The sequence below is a fragment of the Labeo rohita genome, chromosome 7 (genome assembly GCF_022985175.1).
Source record: "Labeo rohita strain BAU-BD-2019 chromosome 7, IGBB_LRoh.1.0, whole genome shotgun sequence".
NCBI classification, from domain to species: domain Eukaryota; kingdom Metazoa; phylum Chordata; class Actinopteri; order Cypriniformes; family Cyprinidae; genus Labeo; species Labeo rohita.
Genome location: NC_066875.1, coordinates 42,553,608 through 42,573,838, shown reverse-complemented (window position 1 = coordinate 42,573,838; position 20,231 = coordinate 42,553,608). Strand labels below are relative to the sequence as shown.

At 36.6% G+C, this 20,231-nt stretch overlaps 1 long non-coding RNA gene across 2 annotated transcripts; it reads right to left on the bottom strand.

Annotated features, from left to right (window-relative positions):
• Nucleotides 1-3,567: 3,567 nt before the first annotated feature.
• Nucleotides 3,568-20,204, bottom strand: LOC127168261 (uncharacterized). Of its 2 annotated transcripts, none has more exons than XR_007828092.1 (5): nucleotides 19,761-20,204; nucleotides 18,339-18,522; nucleotides 16,110-16,175; nucleotides 14,556-14,914; nucleotides 3,568-4,189 (listed from the first exon to the last, which is right to left on the bottom strand). It is a non-coding gene; the product is annotated as an uncharacterized LOC127168261 (long non-coding RNA). The 2 variants fall into 2 exon arrangements; XR_007828091.1 differs by having other exon boundaries at nucleotides 14,556-14,796; nucleotides 19,761-20,199.
• Nucleotides 20,205-20,231: the final 27 nt, after the last annotated feature.

The window sequence follows — 20,231 nt, the reverse complement described above, 5'->3', positions numbered from 1 at the left end:
ACAGCGCCACGTGACTTAACACCTGCAGTTAGCGCGGGCACTTTGGTGGGCCATTTCCGGTATTTTTAGCGTCTAATGCGTTCCATTTAATAGGAAACATGAAGAATGTACATCGGAATGCAGAATTCATTAGAACTCAGGGAAACATTGTAGCTTACATCAGAACACACACAACGGCGTCTTTTGATGTTATGTCGTCGTTTAATTTTGTTATTCACGCTTAAACTGAGATGCATTTACCCTGTTTTATTTTGACTGAAGTAGCTATTTTTATCCAGATATTAAGTGAAAAATAAATGCTGGTTTTGTTATTAAAGCTTAAAGAGAAATAAGGCCTTGTTTAAGTCTAGATGCTTTCAGTTAAAAAATTCTGTCTTTTAAGTGAAAAATAATTAATAGTGGGACCCAGAGCAAAATCATGTCATCTCTTTCATCTTAGATCATTCGATTGGCCCTTTGGGAATAACTGGACAAACCACTTGAACTTAGCACATCACCTCTGACCCTTGTGTCAGCTGTGGCTGGTCCTCAAGAGACTAGTGTTGACATCAACTTCAAATATGACACTGAAGAGCATCAGTGAGGTCTTCTGACTGCTGGATTGGCGATTGGTTAATATTTATGTAAAGTAAATAAGTTTAAAACGAAATAGTATTAATAGTAGGCCTACCTTTTGACAAAGGCATAGCTCTAACAACTCATTAAAATGGATTTAATGGTCGTCTTGGGTTTTGTGACTTTACTTTTTTTTGTTTAGGTTATTTTAACAATACATCAAGACTAATATGTATGTTGCTTGAGCATGGTGAGTATCTTTTCTTATTGAAGAATAACAAAATAATTCCCCTCCCCCACCGACTCATCATTTGCTTAAGAGGTATTCATGTTATTTAAGAGGCTTGTTTAGAGCAAAGGGCACGTGTCTGGTCAGTTCTGAGTCAGTCTGACCCCTTGGTCCACCATAAACAGGTCATAACCCTATTCTATTGGCAAAACCTCAGAGGTCAGCTGTTGTAAAACTTAGGAGAGATCATGGATTGTGTGTGTGTGCCTATTTAACCATAATTTGGGAACAAAATTGTATTTAAAAACTGATCTAAAACCGACAAAATCACCCAAAACCTGCCTTTGGGAAAGTACTCATTTATAAAACTGGCAACATTTTTTTTCTAAATGCAGAAGGTTTTGTTTTTTATTAGGTTAATAATGTGGGTTGTAGGGTTATGTAATAAAATGTATAACTATCAGTATATAAATCCAATAGAAGTCTATGCAATCTATGCAATGTCCTCATTTAGAAAGCTAAGTAAATAGATGGTGTATTTATTTATTTTTTATTTTTTTGCTCCCTCCAACATTGATACAATTTATCTGCACATATAATCCAGTTATTATTATTATTATTTAAATAAAAGATGTTTTAAAATTTACAACCTAAACTGTGCAATTTAACATCAAGTATAAAGAGTGCTACTGTTACAACTGCCATGGTGGGTAAAAAAAAACATTAACAGAAAACATAGACATTTTAAACATTTTAATTTAATTCAAATATAGAAAAATGTTAAGCAGAACATGAAATACATTTGGGGACAAACACATAACCTAACAACTGTAAAAACGTGTTGAGTGTGTAAGGCATTAAGCCACTGTATCATTGTCCTTAATATTTCTGGATCCATTGATGTGCATTGAAAAGCAACCCTTCCTGTCTGGTCAGATTTTAGATTTTAAACATAAATGAAAAGCTTGTTTGTATTTCAAATTAAACAAGAGAATCTGCTAAATCAGATTATATGAACCCATGCATAATATAACAATCATTCATCAAAATAAATAATAAAGAAGAACTCCTTTATTTCCTCGATGCTGTTTTTTGTCTTGTAAATCCTTTATATTTTTACACAGTCTTGCAACTTGTGCCTCCACCTCAGTGGAGTGGTGCTCATGTATATGATGCTGATTTCACCCCTGCAGCTGATTTCTAATTGCAAACTAATGGTGTTACAACTTACCCCGTGTTACAGCAGTCCAGGGTCTCCGACGACTAACGAGTCTCTTCTTTCTCCACAGGCTTTTCCAGATATGAACACAGTGTTTTTGTTAGATTCAGATGGCTGGAAATCTAATAGAGTTTGTTTATTGCTTACAATAAATGTTTATTGAATAGCATATACGATGGATAGTTGTTCAGAGTTTTTAATAAAATAAAATAAATGATGTTGATATCATCAGTTTGTTTCTTCCCTTCTTTTTGGTTAATTTAATTGATGCAAGTCAATTACGCCATAATAAATGATATAATCTGGTGGGAAGGAGTTTCATTATGCAATAAAATGGAGAAAAGTGTCCGCGTCTTTTTTAAACTGTTTTTTGTTTTTCGCATAAAGGCAAAGAAAATTCTCAGCATTATCGGAAGTCGAAATAGTTAATGTAGCCTACATTACCCATAGTTTTATTCAACGTATGCATTTAACGACTGTCTACAATATATTTTAATAGGATGATACTGAGAACATACACTTACTATTATTTTTTTTTAAACTCTAAAGATGATCTGCTCATCTTCTGTACGCGCTACAAAAACGGAATGAAGCAACAGAATGGGAATTTTATTTTCAAAAGTACATAAAAGTATTCTAAATAGAACATTCAACTTCCGATTACGTAAAATAATGCTTTCAAGTGATCAAAGTAAAAGCAGGCCTATCATAAAATATATCGCTTATGAACCATACGAGATATAAACGTTAGAGTTCACCTTGCTTAGAGATCACACGACATATAATCAACAATTTCCCCTTTTTCCATTCATAAAGGTTTGACGTTTAACTACCGAACTCAAGAGTAAAAACTCAAATGTTTTTGTGATTCTGGAACTGCGGAGGAAAAACATCCATTAAAATTAAATTTCACTTTAAGATTAAATCTTGTCAGATTTGGCATAGAGACATCCATCTTAACTTGAGAGGTGTGTGAATCCTTCTTTTATGGCTTAATGTAATTTAACCAGTGTTTTACATCAGGTATATTTCTCATCTGCTGTCAAGGTGCTGAATGAGTATTTCAGCTCACCCACAGAAACGAACTCTCAAAGTAACGTTTTACTTCAGAACTTAAAAGTTATAACTTGTCTGTTTTATATATGCTTCACATATAAACTCAGTAAATGGAAACAATCACTGACAGTCTGAGTGTCTGCCAGTCAAGCAAATCCCAATGACAAAATGATATAAAATTGTTTGATCTCCTTCCCAAAGATTTAAAACACGAACACCTTAAGCATACCGCGCTGACTCACAGAGCAGCACGTTTATTTGTGACTTCTGCATGGATAAGAGCGGTGATTCACTGCTAGTTATTTTCCGCACTTGCTTATTACGTGCTGTCCAAGGTGCTGACAGAAGCGCCAGAACTATGAGCTGTCAAGCTGTCTTGCAGTAGGTGGTTACAAAATAGCCTGTGACCACTACATGTGAAGCTGTGTTGATGTCTACCTCCTATTACAGTACATTTCTATACAGAGCATAACTTAAAATGGCTCTTTCAGTGTCAACAACCATTCAGTCAATGCTTTAATGTTGTTTATTTGTGCAGTTTAAAATGTTTGTTGCATACATCACAACCAGACAAATGATAATCAAGAGATAAACTGAACATAATTCTGGTATTATACTCCATACTTACAATAGCCAGATAAAGTATATGGATTAAACAAGATAACATGTACATGTAATAACATGAAACATTGATGACTGATGTGCAAGTTCATTAAAATATTTAAAACAGGGAATGCAAGTATTAAGACACGTTTCAATAACTTTCATTGTAAACTTTTCACACATTAAGGCACATTATTTTCAGTTTATACAGCACTGATAAGATTGTACAACACTTTTTTTTAATATCTAAGATTAAACTGGGTGAACAGTCCAAATCCATACATCAATCCAGTATTAGTGACTGACGGCTGCAAGGTTTTAAGACACCCAGTTAAATCAATTAGTGCACATTTTAAATCGTCCCTCATCTGCTTGTTTAATTTTCACAGCAAACCATCTGGAAGAGATGCTGGACACTGGATTCCTGAGGTGATTGACCATTTGAGTCAAGCATAGCAGGATGACCTCAATTTCTCCAGCAGCTGATGACAACGATGGGAATTTTTCACAGTTTCACTGCCAGGAGCCTGGTTAGAGAGAAAGATAAAAAGATTAATATGACATGGCTTACTGTTATGACATAGATGTCAAAAAGACAACACACTGGCATCAGCAAGTAAGGATTTGCACTGTGATGTTAATGAGTGTTCACTATAGTGAAAATGAAAAAACATTAGTTAACATTAGAAATAGATCCAAAGAGTTGCATGTCACAAGGAATGTCTGTTTGTTTGTTTTTTAATGAAGCCTCTAAAGTTGTACATCTCTGAAAGGAAAATAAAAATATTTCCAAAACTAGAGAATTTTGTGATGTCTTGAATGTCTCTCTACTGTCAACTTGAAAATATCTGATTGACTGAAATGCAAATGACAATCCTTCTATCTTCTATACTCCTTTCCAGATAGTGATCTTCTATGAGAAAAGTATTTAGATTTATCAACCAGTCCAGCTATGAAAAAGGTAAACTGAAACGCAATGCAATGCAAACTTATAATTTTCAGCTGTATTCTGTTCTTGCATTTCCCTCTAAATAATAAGAAGTGGATCTATGGGCTTACAACACTGCTAATATTCTAAATGTTGTAGATTTTAGAAAGGTTGCAGTCCATTTTGGTGGCTTTTCCAATAGTTTATTTTAATGAGAACAATCAAGCATCTAAATTGCAGTTTGGGGTAATGCTGCGCTGTCCTTTGTGTGCGTGTTATTTGACAATTTTACAACATCACCATGTTCACTCAGCTTAGTGGTCATTATAGTTTTAAAGAGGATGACATTTTGAGATCATTTTGAGTATTTTTATATTGCTCCGAATAATGCAGTCAGTAAAACAAATCTGGTTATCTAGCGAAGGGTAATGCATATAACTTCAGAAGACTTTTGCATGCATTGACCGTATTTGTTTACAATCCCTCATTCTTCATTTGCTTCTGAAAGTGGTGTGAATCATTTCTATACCCCGTCACCCTTAGAATTTGTGTACGATGTGTACCAACGCCATTACCAGTTTTCCCAAATTATATGTAGAGAGGTTTATGGACAATTTAATCCCTGCAGGAGACTTGGCAAGACCCTTTTCTCTGTCAATTTTCACCCTCTGCTTCATTCAAACCCCCTCTCTCTTTCTGCGCCTCTACAATGTGGGGTTTCTTTCTGTCTCTTTTTTTATATTCCCGCATATCTTTTTTTCCTCAAGCTCCCACCGCCCCCCCAAAAACCCTCAGACAGCATGCAGCTTATGCAAATCACTGGCCTTTTATTCTCAATTCTCGTCCTCAGCCTTGAATGAGACCTCAAGAAAACACACACACACACACACTCACCCAACTCTCACTTGTTCTCACCATGCTTTACTGTAATGGGAACGGAGCCCTCCATGACATTCTAATGCACTATGCACCACAACTCTCCACTATGTTGATTATAGTAGAAACAATCATTAAGTTCCCAACACTGTTGCACCAGTCTTCTCACAATGCAAAGAACTACACTCTTAAAAATGTTTCAGAAGGGGGTTTTCACAGTGATGCCATCGAAGGACCATTTTTGGTTCCCCAAAGAAACTTTCATTGTAGTTTTCGAAAGAAACATTTTTCTAGTGTGAAGAACATTTTAAAAATCTTAAGAACCTTTTTCTACTACAAAGAATCTTTTGTGGAATGAAAATGTTACAGGTTCTTCATGGAACCATCGATGGTGATAAAGAACACTCTTAATAATAAAGATTCCGTAATGGAGTTTGTGCAGTGATGCCTTAGAAGAACCAGTTTGGGTTCAAGAGTTCTTAAAAACACCATTTTTCCAATGTGAAGAACATTTTAAAAATCTTAACCTTTTTCTACTAAGAACATTTTGTGGAATGGAAATGTTAAAGGTTCTTAATGGATCATCAATGCCAATAAAGACCATTCTTCAAAATAAAGGTTCCAAAATGGAATTTTCGCAGAGATGCAAAGACAGGAACCATTTTGGGTTCTGCAAAGAATCTTTTAGTTAACAGTTCTTAAAAGAACCATTTTTCCAGTGTGAAGAACATTTAAAAACCCTTTTCAACTACAATGAACCTTTTGTGGAATGGAAGTGTTACAGGTTCTTCACTGAATCTTCAGGACCGATAAATAACTTTCTTAAAAATAAATGTTCCAAAATTTTTTTTTGCAATGATGCCTTAGAAGAAACATTTTGGGTTCCTCAAAGAACCTTTCAGTGAACAGTTCTTAAAAGAACCATTTTTCTTGTGTGAAGAATATTTTAAAAAGGACCTTCTTTCACTAGAACCTTTTGTGGAATGGAAATATTAGAGATTCTTCATGGAACCATCAATGCCAATAAAGAACATTTTTTAAAAATAAATGTTCCAAAATTGAGTTTTTGCAGTGACGCCTTAGAAGAACCATTCTGTGTTCCCCAAAGAACCTTTCAGTGAACAGTTCTTAAAAATCTTAAGGACCTTCTTTCACTAGGTCCTTTTGTGGAATAGAAATATTAGAGGATCTTCATGGAAACATCAATGCCAATAAACAGCATTCACAAAAATAAAGGTTCCAAAATTAAGTTTGCAGTGATGCCAAGAACAACTTTGGGTTCCTCGAACCTTTCAGTCAACAGTTCTTAAAAGAATTATAAAAACCATTTTCTACTACAAAGTACATTTATTGGAATAGAAATGTTACAGGTTCTTTAGGAATAATCAATGTCAGTAAAGAACTTTCTAAAAAATAAAGGTTCCATAGAAGAACCATGTTGTGTTTCAGTGAACAGTTCTTAGATGAACCATTTTTTTCTCAGGGTGAAGAATATTTTAATAGTCTAAAGAAATATTTTCCTTTATAAAGAACCTTCTGTGTAACTGAAAGGTTCAACGGATGTTAAAGGTTCTTTATGGAACCATCAAAAGCAACAAAGAATCTTTATTTTTAAGAATGTACATTGCTAGTAAATTTCATACACACAAAAAATAAATAAATAAATAAATAAATGTAAAAAATCAACACACTGAATAAAATGTGCAATTTTGAAGTAGAAAAACTAGCAGAAATTTTGTTTTATTCATTTTTTTTTTACAATCATTTTTACCAAGACCCACAAATTTTGTTTCTAGAGGAGTTGTAATGAGGAAGATTATGGGATGGAAGTAGACTAGACATTTTAGGAAGGAGGGGGGGCTGTTTACCAAAGTCACTGCGACAAGAGGGGGGGCTGATGAATATAAAGTGCTTGCTGCCATTCCCAGGGTCTGGAACACACACACACACATGCAGGCAGTATATATAAGAGTGTGTGTATACGGAGGGGCGAGCCAACCAGCCTGACTTCCCTCAGACACTTTGACAGGCGGGCCTTTTCACCAACGCATTGCTGGGCCAGCCAGCTCTCGCTCCCTTAGCAACGGCACAGAGTGGAGAGCCCCCTCCAGCCCGCCACCAAAACCACAGGGGTGGGGGGACGGGGCAGATAGGGTGTGGGTTACAAGGGGTGAGCTGGTTCACAGGGGTGGATGAAGAAGTTCCCAGTCTGCCTGGGACTCCCACAGGCAATGAACTTGAACTTGACTCTGATAGCATTAATGAGGATCGCACGTCCCCTATACAATATTTGCATATGCACTGGAGAGGGTGATTATAGTTAACTAAAACCATAAAAAGTAATGTTCACTACTTGAAATAAAACACATTACCTTGAATAATATATATATATGTATGTATATATATATATATATATATATATATATCTTTGTTTTCTTTCACGTAATAAAAATGTTTAATAACCTTATAATGTTAACATATAAGCGTCACTGTTAATATTATTCGGTTATAATTAAAATAATTGTCTTATATTATCTTATTTTAATTCAGCTGATTGCTAACATTCCTCATTTTCATTTAGTATAAGTTCAAGCACAAAAAATAACTCAGATTATATAAACTAAAATTAAAAAACCAAAACTTAAGAACTACAGACATTAAAAAAAGTAATCAAAAATTAACAAAACCTATAATAGTATATAAATGATACTAAAATAATACTCATGTTTTCCATGAGTTAGTATTTGAAATGAAGGTATAGTTTATTCAAAAAAAGTAATTCTGTCATTATTTACTCACTCTCATGAACACAAAAATATTAAAGAGCTTAAAAACGTCTTTTGTCCATACAATGAATGTCAAAGAGATCTAATGTTGTTTGCACCACAACACAAACAATGGCTTTTCAATTAGTTTTTTAGTGAACTAATCATTTAAAAAAAACTATGATGTTTCAACAATACATATTCCTTTCTATTTACATTTTAAAAGTGATGGTAATTCTCCTCATTAGGATGTAAAGTGGGCAAAAAGCGAAGCTAAGCTACAAAGTGAGGATAATTATATCTCAAGGTCTTTTATAATGGTGAGGCCATGATGGAGGTTTAAGTGTTCCCTGGTCTCCACTCTCCTGTTTTTGAATTCCTAGTCCTGCCCTTTGCTCTCGCATCCTCCAGGATACAGCTACTGATGTTCCTGTAGAGACTTAGCTTCGCTTTTATTTTATTGCTTTATTACAAATTACGTCGGCAGAACTTTTCAACGCAACTCTAGTCAGGTCACTCCGACCTCATCTTTAGCACGTTGTTATCAACAAAAGAAAAGTCTGGTTTCCAAAGTGACCTCATTTTTTCAAGGTTACACCCTCAATATAATACAGAAATTATGATTTTAATGGCATAGACCTGAATAATAAGGAAGAAATTGCATTTGTCATCAAAACTGATTTGAAGTTACATAGGGGTACTTTGCTTAGATTTAGTCTAAAAGCACACTTAAAGACCCCAAAATGAAATTTCTGTCTTTTAATCACCCTCATGTCGTTTCAAACCTGTAGGACTTTCTTTTTCATATTGAACACACATGCACAAAAATAGATTTTGAAAATCTTTTCTTTCATACAGGTTTTGAGCGACATAAGGGTGAGTAAAGTACCTTTAGGGTACTTTCACTTAGGTTCATGATCTGGATTAAGGTATACACCGTAAAAACAATTTGTTGAGTCAACTTAAAATAATTCATTACCTGGCTGCCTTTAAAAATTTAAGTTCAGTCAACTTGAAATGTTAAGCTGTACTAAGTGACAACTTTTCTGTTTGAGTTGATTCAACTTAAAATTTTATGGCAGCTGGGTAAAAAGCCCAGCTTTTAAGTTTAACAAACCAAATTTTTAGTTTAGTCAACTCAAATATCTAAGTTGTGACTTAATACAACTTAATATTTCTAGTTGACTGAACTTACAATTTTAAGGCAGCAGGGTAACAAATTTTTTTAAGTTGACTCAACAAATTGTTTTTTTGTTTTGTTTTGTTTTGTTTTGTTTTTTACAGTGTAGTTCTGTGATCCTAACATTAACATTGTGGCTCTGGATTGCCTGTGTCTAGTAGTTCAGTTTAGATCTACCACTCTGCTGACTGTGGTTCTTTTTGCTGCCTGTTATTCCAGCCAGAGTCCTGCTCGGGAATCCCAATCCCAGGCTTTTCATGGCCACTCGTCCAAGGAAGGGGAGAAAAAGGTGGGGGAAACAGTTTCAAAGCTCCCCCGTAGCTGATACAAAGCTGAGAACAACCCTTCGCGGGATAATCGCGTTTATCCCGAGATTAAGACGAGATCGACAGCTGAGGTATCCAAAGGGAATTTTACCGTAAAACACACAATGGCCTTTAACACGAACCCTAGAGATGCTTCGGAGTCATTTCTCGCCACCGTGCATTTCTTAGTTATGATCACCAATGAAAGCGATTCGTAACTCGTCTATCCTTGTTAAGCGTCTTCATTAACACTATCCGTTTTCAACTTGTCCTCGAGAGACATCTTCGGCAAAGCACGCATTAAAAATGACTTCTATATAAGATACATAAGTGTGAAGTTTCTCAGAAAGCAATAGCAGCCTCCATTCATTCCCTGCAGTCATATATGTTTCCAAATCTAATCTGGCACTAAGTTTTTATCACAAGAGCATGAAATGAAATCTCACAGAGCTGGCTTTTAGAAATAAATATGTGAAGCCCTATAACACTGGACATAAAGATGACATATGACAGGGAGAAAACTGTTAGTATGCCAGACAAATATTCCCAGATAGCCACCTCCCATAGGCCTTTGATATTAACATGCCAGCTGCAGCAACTGCCACATGGGGCCACAGACTGAGCCAGACAGTAAAAGCCCTCCCCCACCTCCTCTATTCTCCGCCAAACACACGTTTCCTTGATATTTCATTGTTCATCAGTGTATTTATTAACGTCAGTTGTTTATCTCACCCTATTTTTTCTGCCACACTGCTGTTGAAAACAGAAACCCTCAGTTGGTGACTTAGTGTCCTCGATGGCTTTGTATGCAAGTGCTCCAACTCTCCTGCAATACTTTTTTCCCCTCTTCACTGCATCCATCTGCTTTTTTTCTATTTTATTTAGCATAAATAATTCCTCCTTTCTTTGTGAGTCGCCTTTCGCTTGCTGTGAAATACTGTCGCTGTCCCAGCGCAAACTTTCTCTGTGGTTTTCTGTATCACTGCCTCCATTTTACTGGGTAATATATTGTAATGGAGCTTTAATTAATTGCTTGCCCAACTGCTGTGCCCTAGCAGAAGGGGGAGAGGAACAAACTGTCCTTCAAATTCAACTTGAATTGTTTGAGATTTTACATGCAACTTCCTACATGCAAGGACTTCCTAAAGACTTTGCAATGCACATTGTGTATGATATAAAATGCATTACATTTATGCATTTGCTTGCAAATCCAAGTTGCTTTGGATAAAAATAATTCAACTGATCACACACTAAGACAGAAGATATGCAATATAAAATGCTGCACTTTAGCATACACACTCATATTAATCAATTATCACTGACAACTCTAGCAGGCACTGCAAAAATACGTCACAGGGACGAGTACATGCACTGCGCGAGCACACATGATCATGCAATTCCTGACCGCACAAGCATACAATGCTGCTAACAACACATTCTCAATGCAGCCAGAGAAATAAAGCCCCATCCTCAGCCGTTCCCCGAGGATAGTCTCTTAGGGTTTGGGTGCTAATTTAGGCATCTGGCTCTGTCTGGGCCTGAGCATCTTTCTCAGCTTATTACCCTCCACTGTCTCTGGCACTCCATCCGTACAGACAATGGTGGGAAACAGGGGGGACCGCGGACCCATGTCAAGTACTCGCCGTACAATGCTGCCATTGTAGAAGAGGAGAGGGGTCTGGAATAATAATGTGAGCACTATAAAACTGTTTACCAACACAGAGCCTACAGCTGACGATTTGCTCCTTATTTATCACAAATCATCATTTGTGGTATTGCTATTGATGAAGGAAAAGTTGTGTAAAAAAAACACTCTGAAACGGATTGACTTTCTTGCACACAGACATGAAAACACATTTTTCATCATGCACACAGATGCAAATGACCTTGTGTTGAAGTGATTATTGTGCCAGACACCTTGGGAGACATTTCAAGGAATTGCCCTTTTCAGTCCATGAAAAAATATAATCACAGTCATGCCTAAAAACCACATACGCCACTCCATAAAGCACATTACGTTGAATCAGAGAGAGAACTATAGACTGTAATCCAAATGTGCTAAGGATTTTATTTTTTTTTACATATGAATTATTAGATTTTTTTTCATGCATATGCTTGTATGAATTTAGACTGGAATTATTTCACAGCACTACAGTGCATTATTCTCTAGCTTTGATGCCAAAAGGCAAAAAATATTTTGCTTTTCGGGCTCAAATACTTGTGTGCGCGTTCTATTTGAGTGAAAACACAAAGAACTGGTAAACCACAAAAACAATACACAGCGCATGATTTGCATATTGAAAACTGGAAAAATCTGGTATGGGTTTGGCACCGTGCCAAGCGGCATAATTAACACTTTTCAGCCACTGCTCTGCAGCAGTCACATTATGCTCTGACAAGCATCCACTCCCCCTGCTCGACCGCTTATACTCACACACACAACACGAACGCACGAAATGCGAACGTGAACATTTTTTTCTTGTTTCTATACATTTGTAAACATGTTAACGTTTGCTGTTAAACCATCTACAGTTATGATGCCATTATGCACAATTTGGACAAATGCAGCGTTGTTGTGTAACAGTATTGCATTAGACTCTATGTGCAAGGGTATAAAATGAGTTTTGTGTCCCTATGTGAGATATTTAAGCACTGAAGGTCTTTTACATAAAACCCTGAGAGATGCAGAGGGAGGAAACCCCTCCCCCTCACAGCAAGATACACAGCCTAATTAGAAATTCTCTATTAAAGGTACAGCCTCTCATTTCCAGGCTACTATTTTGTCCAAGGACGAGTTTAAAATGTGTTTGATCGTAAAAAGAGATCCTCAGTTTTGCATCGTCTTGAAAAATCTGTCTTTTTTCCTGCATGTGGATGGAGAAATATTTCTATATATGAATAATATAACAACATTTATTGAGACAAACGTGCTGTGTTAAAGCTTTGTGTGGTAGCATAATCAATTTTTTTTTTTTTTTTTTTTTATCTATTACAGGTTTAAAAAACGTTCTAAATTATTTAGCCTCCGGCTGCTTCTTTTAAAAATATGAGCATGACTGTTATTGTCTCTCATATGCAAAACTGGGAAAGCTAAATAAAGATTGCAAAAACAATATTTTGGATTCAGAATGGACACATTTTTGCATTGTGCATCTGTGTGTGTGTTTATCCCTGGAAATTTCTAGAATGCATGTCTAATTCTCTGCAAGAAAAAAAAGCAGATAGAACACAAGCACAACAGCAACATCAAAGTCTTTCTTTTGCTTTGAAATTCAAAAATCGGAATTCACATTTGAATGTAAACATTCAAAATATAGAACGCTGCCACGTGCCGTTGCTAAAGCGCCGCTGTGCCTTTAATTGGGGGCTCAGTCCTCTCTGCTTGTTCCTATGCAATTATGTTAATATGCAGAGCTTGTCTGGTCTTTTTCATTAACAGAGGCGCTTGCATCATTGTTTCCTTTATTTGTAAGCTCCACGGGCACCTTCCGTACATCAGTGATCTTTTTTACGCGTCTTTTTTGCTGGGCTATTCTGCCAAGCCTCCTCTTTTAGGATGAAATGTCAGTCTTTTTAAAAATGCTCATTTATGGACAACGAGGTCTTTTAGGCACACAGGGTTTCCACGCTCAGTAAGTATGCAAAAACGGCTTTCTGTTATTACGAGGAGGATTCGGTGGCTTTAAATATTCAGTAGATGACGCATCATTTGTCTCGTCTTCGCATTTCAACACATTTCGATGTATTTTGAATATTTACGCTCGGTTCGTTTGTGTTGTTTTGGTTACAGCACAAAAGCAAAGCAAATTTGTCATCCTAGAGCAAGTATGATTCAGAATGCCTGTGTTCCACCTATTTGAATAATTTTCTGCAATGAACACAGCAGCACAGCTCTGCATATCACCAGCAATCCATTATGACGCAACCAGTCACCTTTGTGAAGTACATTTCAGTGTCTTCCATCCATTTCAATGACATAACACGCAGCTCTCTACAAGCAGGCGGCCTGCGTACATTTCCGTTTACCACGTAACATCCTAGTGCAGCGAGCGAGCGATGTGATGTTTTGCACCTCTTGCCTCTTGACCAGCTAATGATACAAACTGTGGCTATTTTAAAAGGCACCAAACATCATTAAAAACACGGCACTGTGTGAGAGCCTGCAGACCTCTTTTCTAACATTAAAGTTGGGCAGGGCAGCGTGCGTGCTATTGTAAGCTGGTGAGGGGCACTTGGCACCTTTGTGCCAGTAATTTGGTGTATCATTAAGCAGCAGAAACAAAAGTGCTCTTCAGTCCAGGTTGACTCTGTTGCTTTGGTCAAGAGGATGCCGTATGTCAATTAACTTAGTCTCTCGAGTGAGTTCAAGCGGCTCTCGCTTTTTGGTTTCATCTGAAAATCTCCTATGGTCATTTTTGTTTCGTCGTTGAACCGAGGGTTTCGCTGCATGCTTTCGTTCTTTACAAACGCATAACGCAACCTCCAGTCAATTAATGTGTAAGGGCACGAATTAATAGCTACTTTCATTGAAAATACGTATACAGCAGCAGGAGGGATTCATTTGCGTTCAAAGCTCAAAGCTTTGCGCATATCCGAGCGTGTGCATACAGATAACGGGGATATTTTCTAATTAGTCAGGAGAGATGAGAGCGTGATAGCTCTTTTTAAAGAAAACGATTTGGGCCTAATCTCACGTTGGCAAAAAAGCAACCGCAAAACGTGTTTTCTACAAACGTTTGTGCGGGCATTGGCCCAATTCGTTTGCTTTACGTTTCAAACGAGCTGATGCAGCTCAAATAACGCGGCAGCTAGTCTGATATAGGCAACGATGCAGCTTACCTCATGCCAACACAGCCATTTTAGGGAGCAGCAGCCAGTTTCTCCATCAAGATGGCTTCCTGAAAGCACACCCCTCATTCAGACTTGCAGTCTTCCAGCATCTGGTGGTCCGTGGCAACTGGCAGCCTCTTTGTCCCCATTGGCACTTGGGATGTAGAGTCTCACTCCTTTCTTTTTTTCCTCTTTTCTCCGGGGGCACAGATGGCACTAAATGCTTCCGTTGACGAAGAAGGGAGGGGAGCTGGTAGAAGAAGGATGAGGGTTGACTATTATTTTTCTTTTCTTTCATTTGGACAATTGCACCATTTTTTCCTCTCTCCCTCTTGCTCCAAAAAGGCAGTGTAAATGGCTGGCAGTTGCTAAGGGGAAACAAGAAAATAAAGGACAAAAAGCCCCTTTTATCACTGCCAAAGCAGATGTCATGGCAACTGCTATATATTATTTCTTCGGATAAAATAAACGGTATCAGGCGACTATAATTTCTTGTTCGTGTCTTGCTAAGTAACTGCACGTTCAGACAATCCTGGTATTAGTAATGTAAATAGTTGTGCGTTAGCTCAACGCGAAGCGTGCGGAGGCATGAACGTTCACCTTTTGTGTTCCCATAGCCAGCTGTGCGATTGGTCACTGTGAAGGTATACTGAATCAGCCCACATCAATTACTGTCCACCCATAATTTCATTGAATAACCCTTATTCAATTGTGCTAGGTAACCAGTTTAGCTGGAAAAGATCATTGTTAATGAATGATGACAGAATTTCTTTGCTCACATTAATTTTACATAAAGTAATATGCAATGTGATAGTGGCCCATACATTCTTATCATTATCGAGATGGAGACGGACATATAATTTCCTCTCTCCGATCATTTATCGCATTGAAGCCTTTGGCCTAATGTCCTGCAGTCATACTAACCACAGATTCTCAGGCATGTTGAAATATATTGTGATTTAGATTTATTTTCCTTCGTTTTACGCAGGTCATGCCTAATGCTTTGACGGATATTTCTTGAGATAATTCTGCTGTTTTATGTTTAACAGCCATAGCCAGCCCTTTTCTTATTCATTTGTTAACATTGTGTGTGAATTGCACACCGTCTGCCTGATACACAGCATAATACAACATTTGTCTATAGAATAATTAAGAAAACCTTTTTGATTATGATTTGCACTTTACTGTAAAAATGCATGAGGATCGTATAGGCTGGAGGTCAGATGGGTGAACATTTGTGAGGAGAACACAAAAACAGGAAACATTTTCAACGATCTAGATCACGTAACCACAAAAAGAAGGTTTTTTTTTTTTATGAATATGCATATATTTATGGTGAGAGAGGGAGAGGAACGGATATATAGATTTTCTGATGAAAGATTCATGTCATGCATATAGTGTCTTGGACTTGATTAGGGATTACTATTTGCATTTGGCTCCTTTCAAGTGCATGCATTCATTAGCATATACTTTATGATTTACTGTGTGTTTGAATCAGATTAACTCTACAACTAATTGTTCTAATTACAATGTTGCATTGTAATACGCTTTGATTGCACTTACCAGATGGCGTTTTTCCCCTTAGCTCCAGTCCTCTGGTCTCTCACAAAGACACTGCAGTTTGAGATGCTACAGTAAGTCGAAGTAATAAAACACATCAGGATTAGACAATAATCAGAATATTTGAGTTTTACATTTAAATTATTGATATAATTTACAAACACATAAAAGACAGCTAGATAATGAACACTAAAGTAAAAAGCTCAAGCAAGGCCTAATTTGCACCTTATATCACACTTGGCATGTGAACATTTTTTTTTTTTAAATGTGGCAAACATCTAAAATCTCTAAAATCTGCTTTCTTTCTTTTTAATTTGTAATTATCAACATTATTTGATCTTCTCTTCCTTTAGTTTAACAGTCACTCTGACAGGGTTCACACATCCTGCTTTTTTATTTGTAAGCTCAGGCAATTTTTCTTTCAATCACTGAAAATAGAAGTATGCATCTTGTGTATTTAGTATATGCATTTATTATTATCTATAGAGCAGTAAAACAAAGACTAATAAGCCAGGTTAGTCAGATTAAATTGGCCTAAATTTTAAGCACATACGCCATTGGACGCCATTGGATTTTTTTTTCGTGATTGCTCCAGGAATTTCATTTAGTTTCTAATATTGTGTCACTTAAATAAATATTTTATTTATACTTTAATTTAATATAATGATCAATTGTAGATACAGTATTTTAAATATATGCTTTGTCGAAGAGCATCGTAATACACAGGCTAGTGTGTGTGTGTGTGTGTGTGTGTTTCTCTGCGTGACGCAAAGCTCTAAAAGCGCTAATGATTTTAAACTCTAAACATTTTCGACTAATATTTACATCGTTTTTCAGTCATTTTTACAGTAGTGTAGGGTTGGAGTCTCACAATTACGTCTTATGTCACTAAAAAGCCACAGGGATAAAAAGGAGCCTTCATTCCGTATTAGTTTCAGCCTAGTGTCTTCATCTTTGATGTGTACAGCCAGATTAATATGGCCAATCATAATGAAGCTGCTTCAGCATGATGTCATTGCCTAATAGGTGTTACTGTGCGTGGGTCAGTGACGTCACGTTCGATTTTAGAATATGAAGGTTGTTTATTAAAGATGCATTAAAATGCAATTCATATTAAAAAAAAAAACAGAGAGACTTAAATACACATTAATCTTTATAATTTACAAGATTTCACGTTTTTAATTTATTAGGATATTCTATGGAGCTTAAATCTCTAGTCTAGAGAAAGTCTCAAAAGTCCGAAATTCTTTGGTGATTTAAAATACAAAGATCATATATATTAATCATTAATATTTTAAAACCCCTTTGTCGCTAGATGAACACCAACATGAAGGAAGCCATTTTGTGGACATGTGACAAAAACATTTTACCTTTTCATCATCTCAGACATCCTTATTTGTCATCGTTTGAATGTTGAGAAGAGCGATTTTCAACACAGTATTTAAGCGCTATTTAACCTCGATTAGTGATCGACCAGTTGTAAAATTCACATAGATTCCCTTCTAGATCAAACCATGATCGAGCTCCAGCTATTAGATCTAGTAAATGCGCATTAAATGCAGGCCTAGTGTCAGGTGCTGAATAAAAGCAGGCGTAACAACGGTTGAGGAAAAGATATAGGGTGGTTTGAAGATATAGAAAGAGTTTAGGAACTAGCTAAGAAGTTTATAAACTTATTCCAATGCGCAAACCTGACAAAGCTTTTGCGTGAAAATTAAATAAAAAATAATACACATGACTAACTCGATTGTGATGCATAGAGCTTAAATGAAAGTAAAAGTACGCTGTTTATTTTCTCTGTTTTAATCTTCTCGTTAAATCATTATACAATAAACTGCCTAACTCATCAGGCTTTCGTTTACTTTCTTATATATTTTTATTATTATTCAGACCAAACCACAGTTTTGACATCAAAAGCAATACTGACTGAATTTAAGTCAAATTATAACTTTAAACAGTTGAGTAATTATTAATAAATTATTAATATTTAGAAAAAAAAATCAAAACACAAGTTAAATATTTTTGACTATGATTTTTTTTAAGCAAAAGCACTACAGTAGGTTTTCGAAATTGTTTCAGTAGTGAATGCGTCCACAAACGTGCACCTGTCCGAAAGTGCATTTAAAATGACTAAGCCTGAAACATTACTTATGACCTATACGGTCATATTACTTTACATTGCAGCGATTTAAATTGGCTGTATGAGTCACACAGAGCAGAGGGCCTGCTTACCTCATGCAGTTCCCTGCGATCATTGCTTCCCAACTTGTCCACTATGCAGTTAAGGAGGACGTTTCTACTTTCGGTTATCTAGCTTTATGAAGGCAGATAAACACTCATACAGCTAGATAACCAAAGATAGCAACTACCTCCTGTCAACACGTTTTTTAAATGTGGAACATCTCATAAAGTTGACCTGATAAACGAAAACAGGGTTAATGCGCAATAAATAAATTACACTCAAATTACACACTCTTTTTTATAGACCTGTAAATACTGTTAACAAGTCAAGGGCTAAATGGACTTATTATGAGGTCCTCCAGACCTCCACGTGGTGAAGACATAATCCACAATAGTCTAGGCCTGAAGTTGCGGTCTTAAATTGAGCCTTTGGAGTTACCATTCATCAGTCCGATTTAAACAGGATTTTATCTCTTCTGGTCAGTAATAATCCTTAAAAATGACGATTATTAGGTCTAATCATTTCATTTGGCTCGTTAGGCCCCAAGAATCAGACAGTCATCACACCTCCACATGCCTACATCACCATGCATCATTTCATCTCTTGAATTATAATTCCGCAAACTGCAGTAGGTCTTTTAGCCAACAGCTTAATGTAAATCTTACTTTTTTTTTCTCCAAAACCATGCAATTAAGAAATAAGACCCAAAGAGCTCGTATTATTTTTATTTAACAAGGAAATATATTTCAGCAGTTCTGTCTTTATAAACTATGAAGCTGTTTCTCGACTGTTTAAACGTGTCAACTGAACCCACGTTTCCCCTCACGTAAATCTGACGTCATATAGTTAAATCTATTGTTAATTTTATAAATGATGCAAATTATCATGCTTTTTATGCTATAAAACTATTTATATAAGCATGCATTATTAGCGAAATGTATGCAAATGGACTAAATGAATACAGAGCTATTTGTATTTATAAGTATCAATGTATAGTGCAATAAACATGCTTTACCAAATCAAATGCCGCAAATTTCAAAATCACGTTATTAAATGGCAAACGCACTGCAAGCATACAAACAGCGCATGAATTCAAAAATGACTGTAAAATAGCTGTGTAGTTACCATATCGCCTATTCATATTACTGTTACACATTTCATGAAAATATTCCAGACATTCCAGATGCACCTGCTGAGAGTGTACAAAGTACAGAGGGCCACATGCACTTACCACTCAACATGGCCTTGTCTGTCACATGGGGTCAGTTATAAGCGATTCACGTAAAATGTTACGCATGCATTTTTACAAATATGCATTTATTTATAAAATAAAGTCAATTTATAGACTACTAAGTTGCTAAGAGTTCTCGTGACCGTAACAATTCAATGAGCTGTGCTGTGAGTCAGTTCAGGTTTAAAAATACAAATGCACAAGAGTACGCAAAATAACTGAGATAATTTGAAAAGCTTACTTTTAACAATTGACGTGCATATTCCTCTCTGTCAGAAAGTAAGCTACGAGTGGCCGTGTGTCGGGGACAAATAGAGGTTCCCGTGCGTCTTGCGTTAAAGAGCATGACGCTCAAATCTCTGAGCAGCGCAGAAGCATCTAGCCAAAAGCCAAACTCTTCAGTGCATCTCTTCAGCGATGCGTTTTCCATTCAGAACTCGCAGTCCTTGAGTATTCAGCCATCGAATGTCGCGTCTCAGCCATCCAGAGAACGGAACAGGCAGTTTAATTTCCAAGATGGGGAATTCCTCCCTTGAAAAGCATGCTTACAGTGTTCATGCACGGACCTGAGAGAAGACGCGAGGTTTACTTTATGACACCACGCATGCGATTGTCTAGTTGCCTTCCCTCCCGCGCTCTGTGGATATGATGCTCTCTCTCTCCAGCTTGAGAGAGTCTAGTTTCTGACTAAATGCATCCTCCTCTGGCAGTT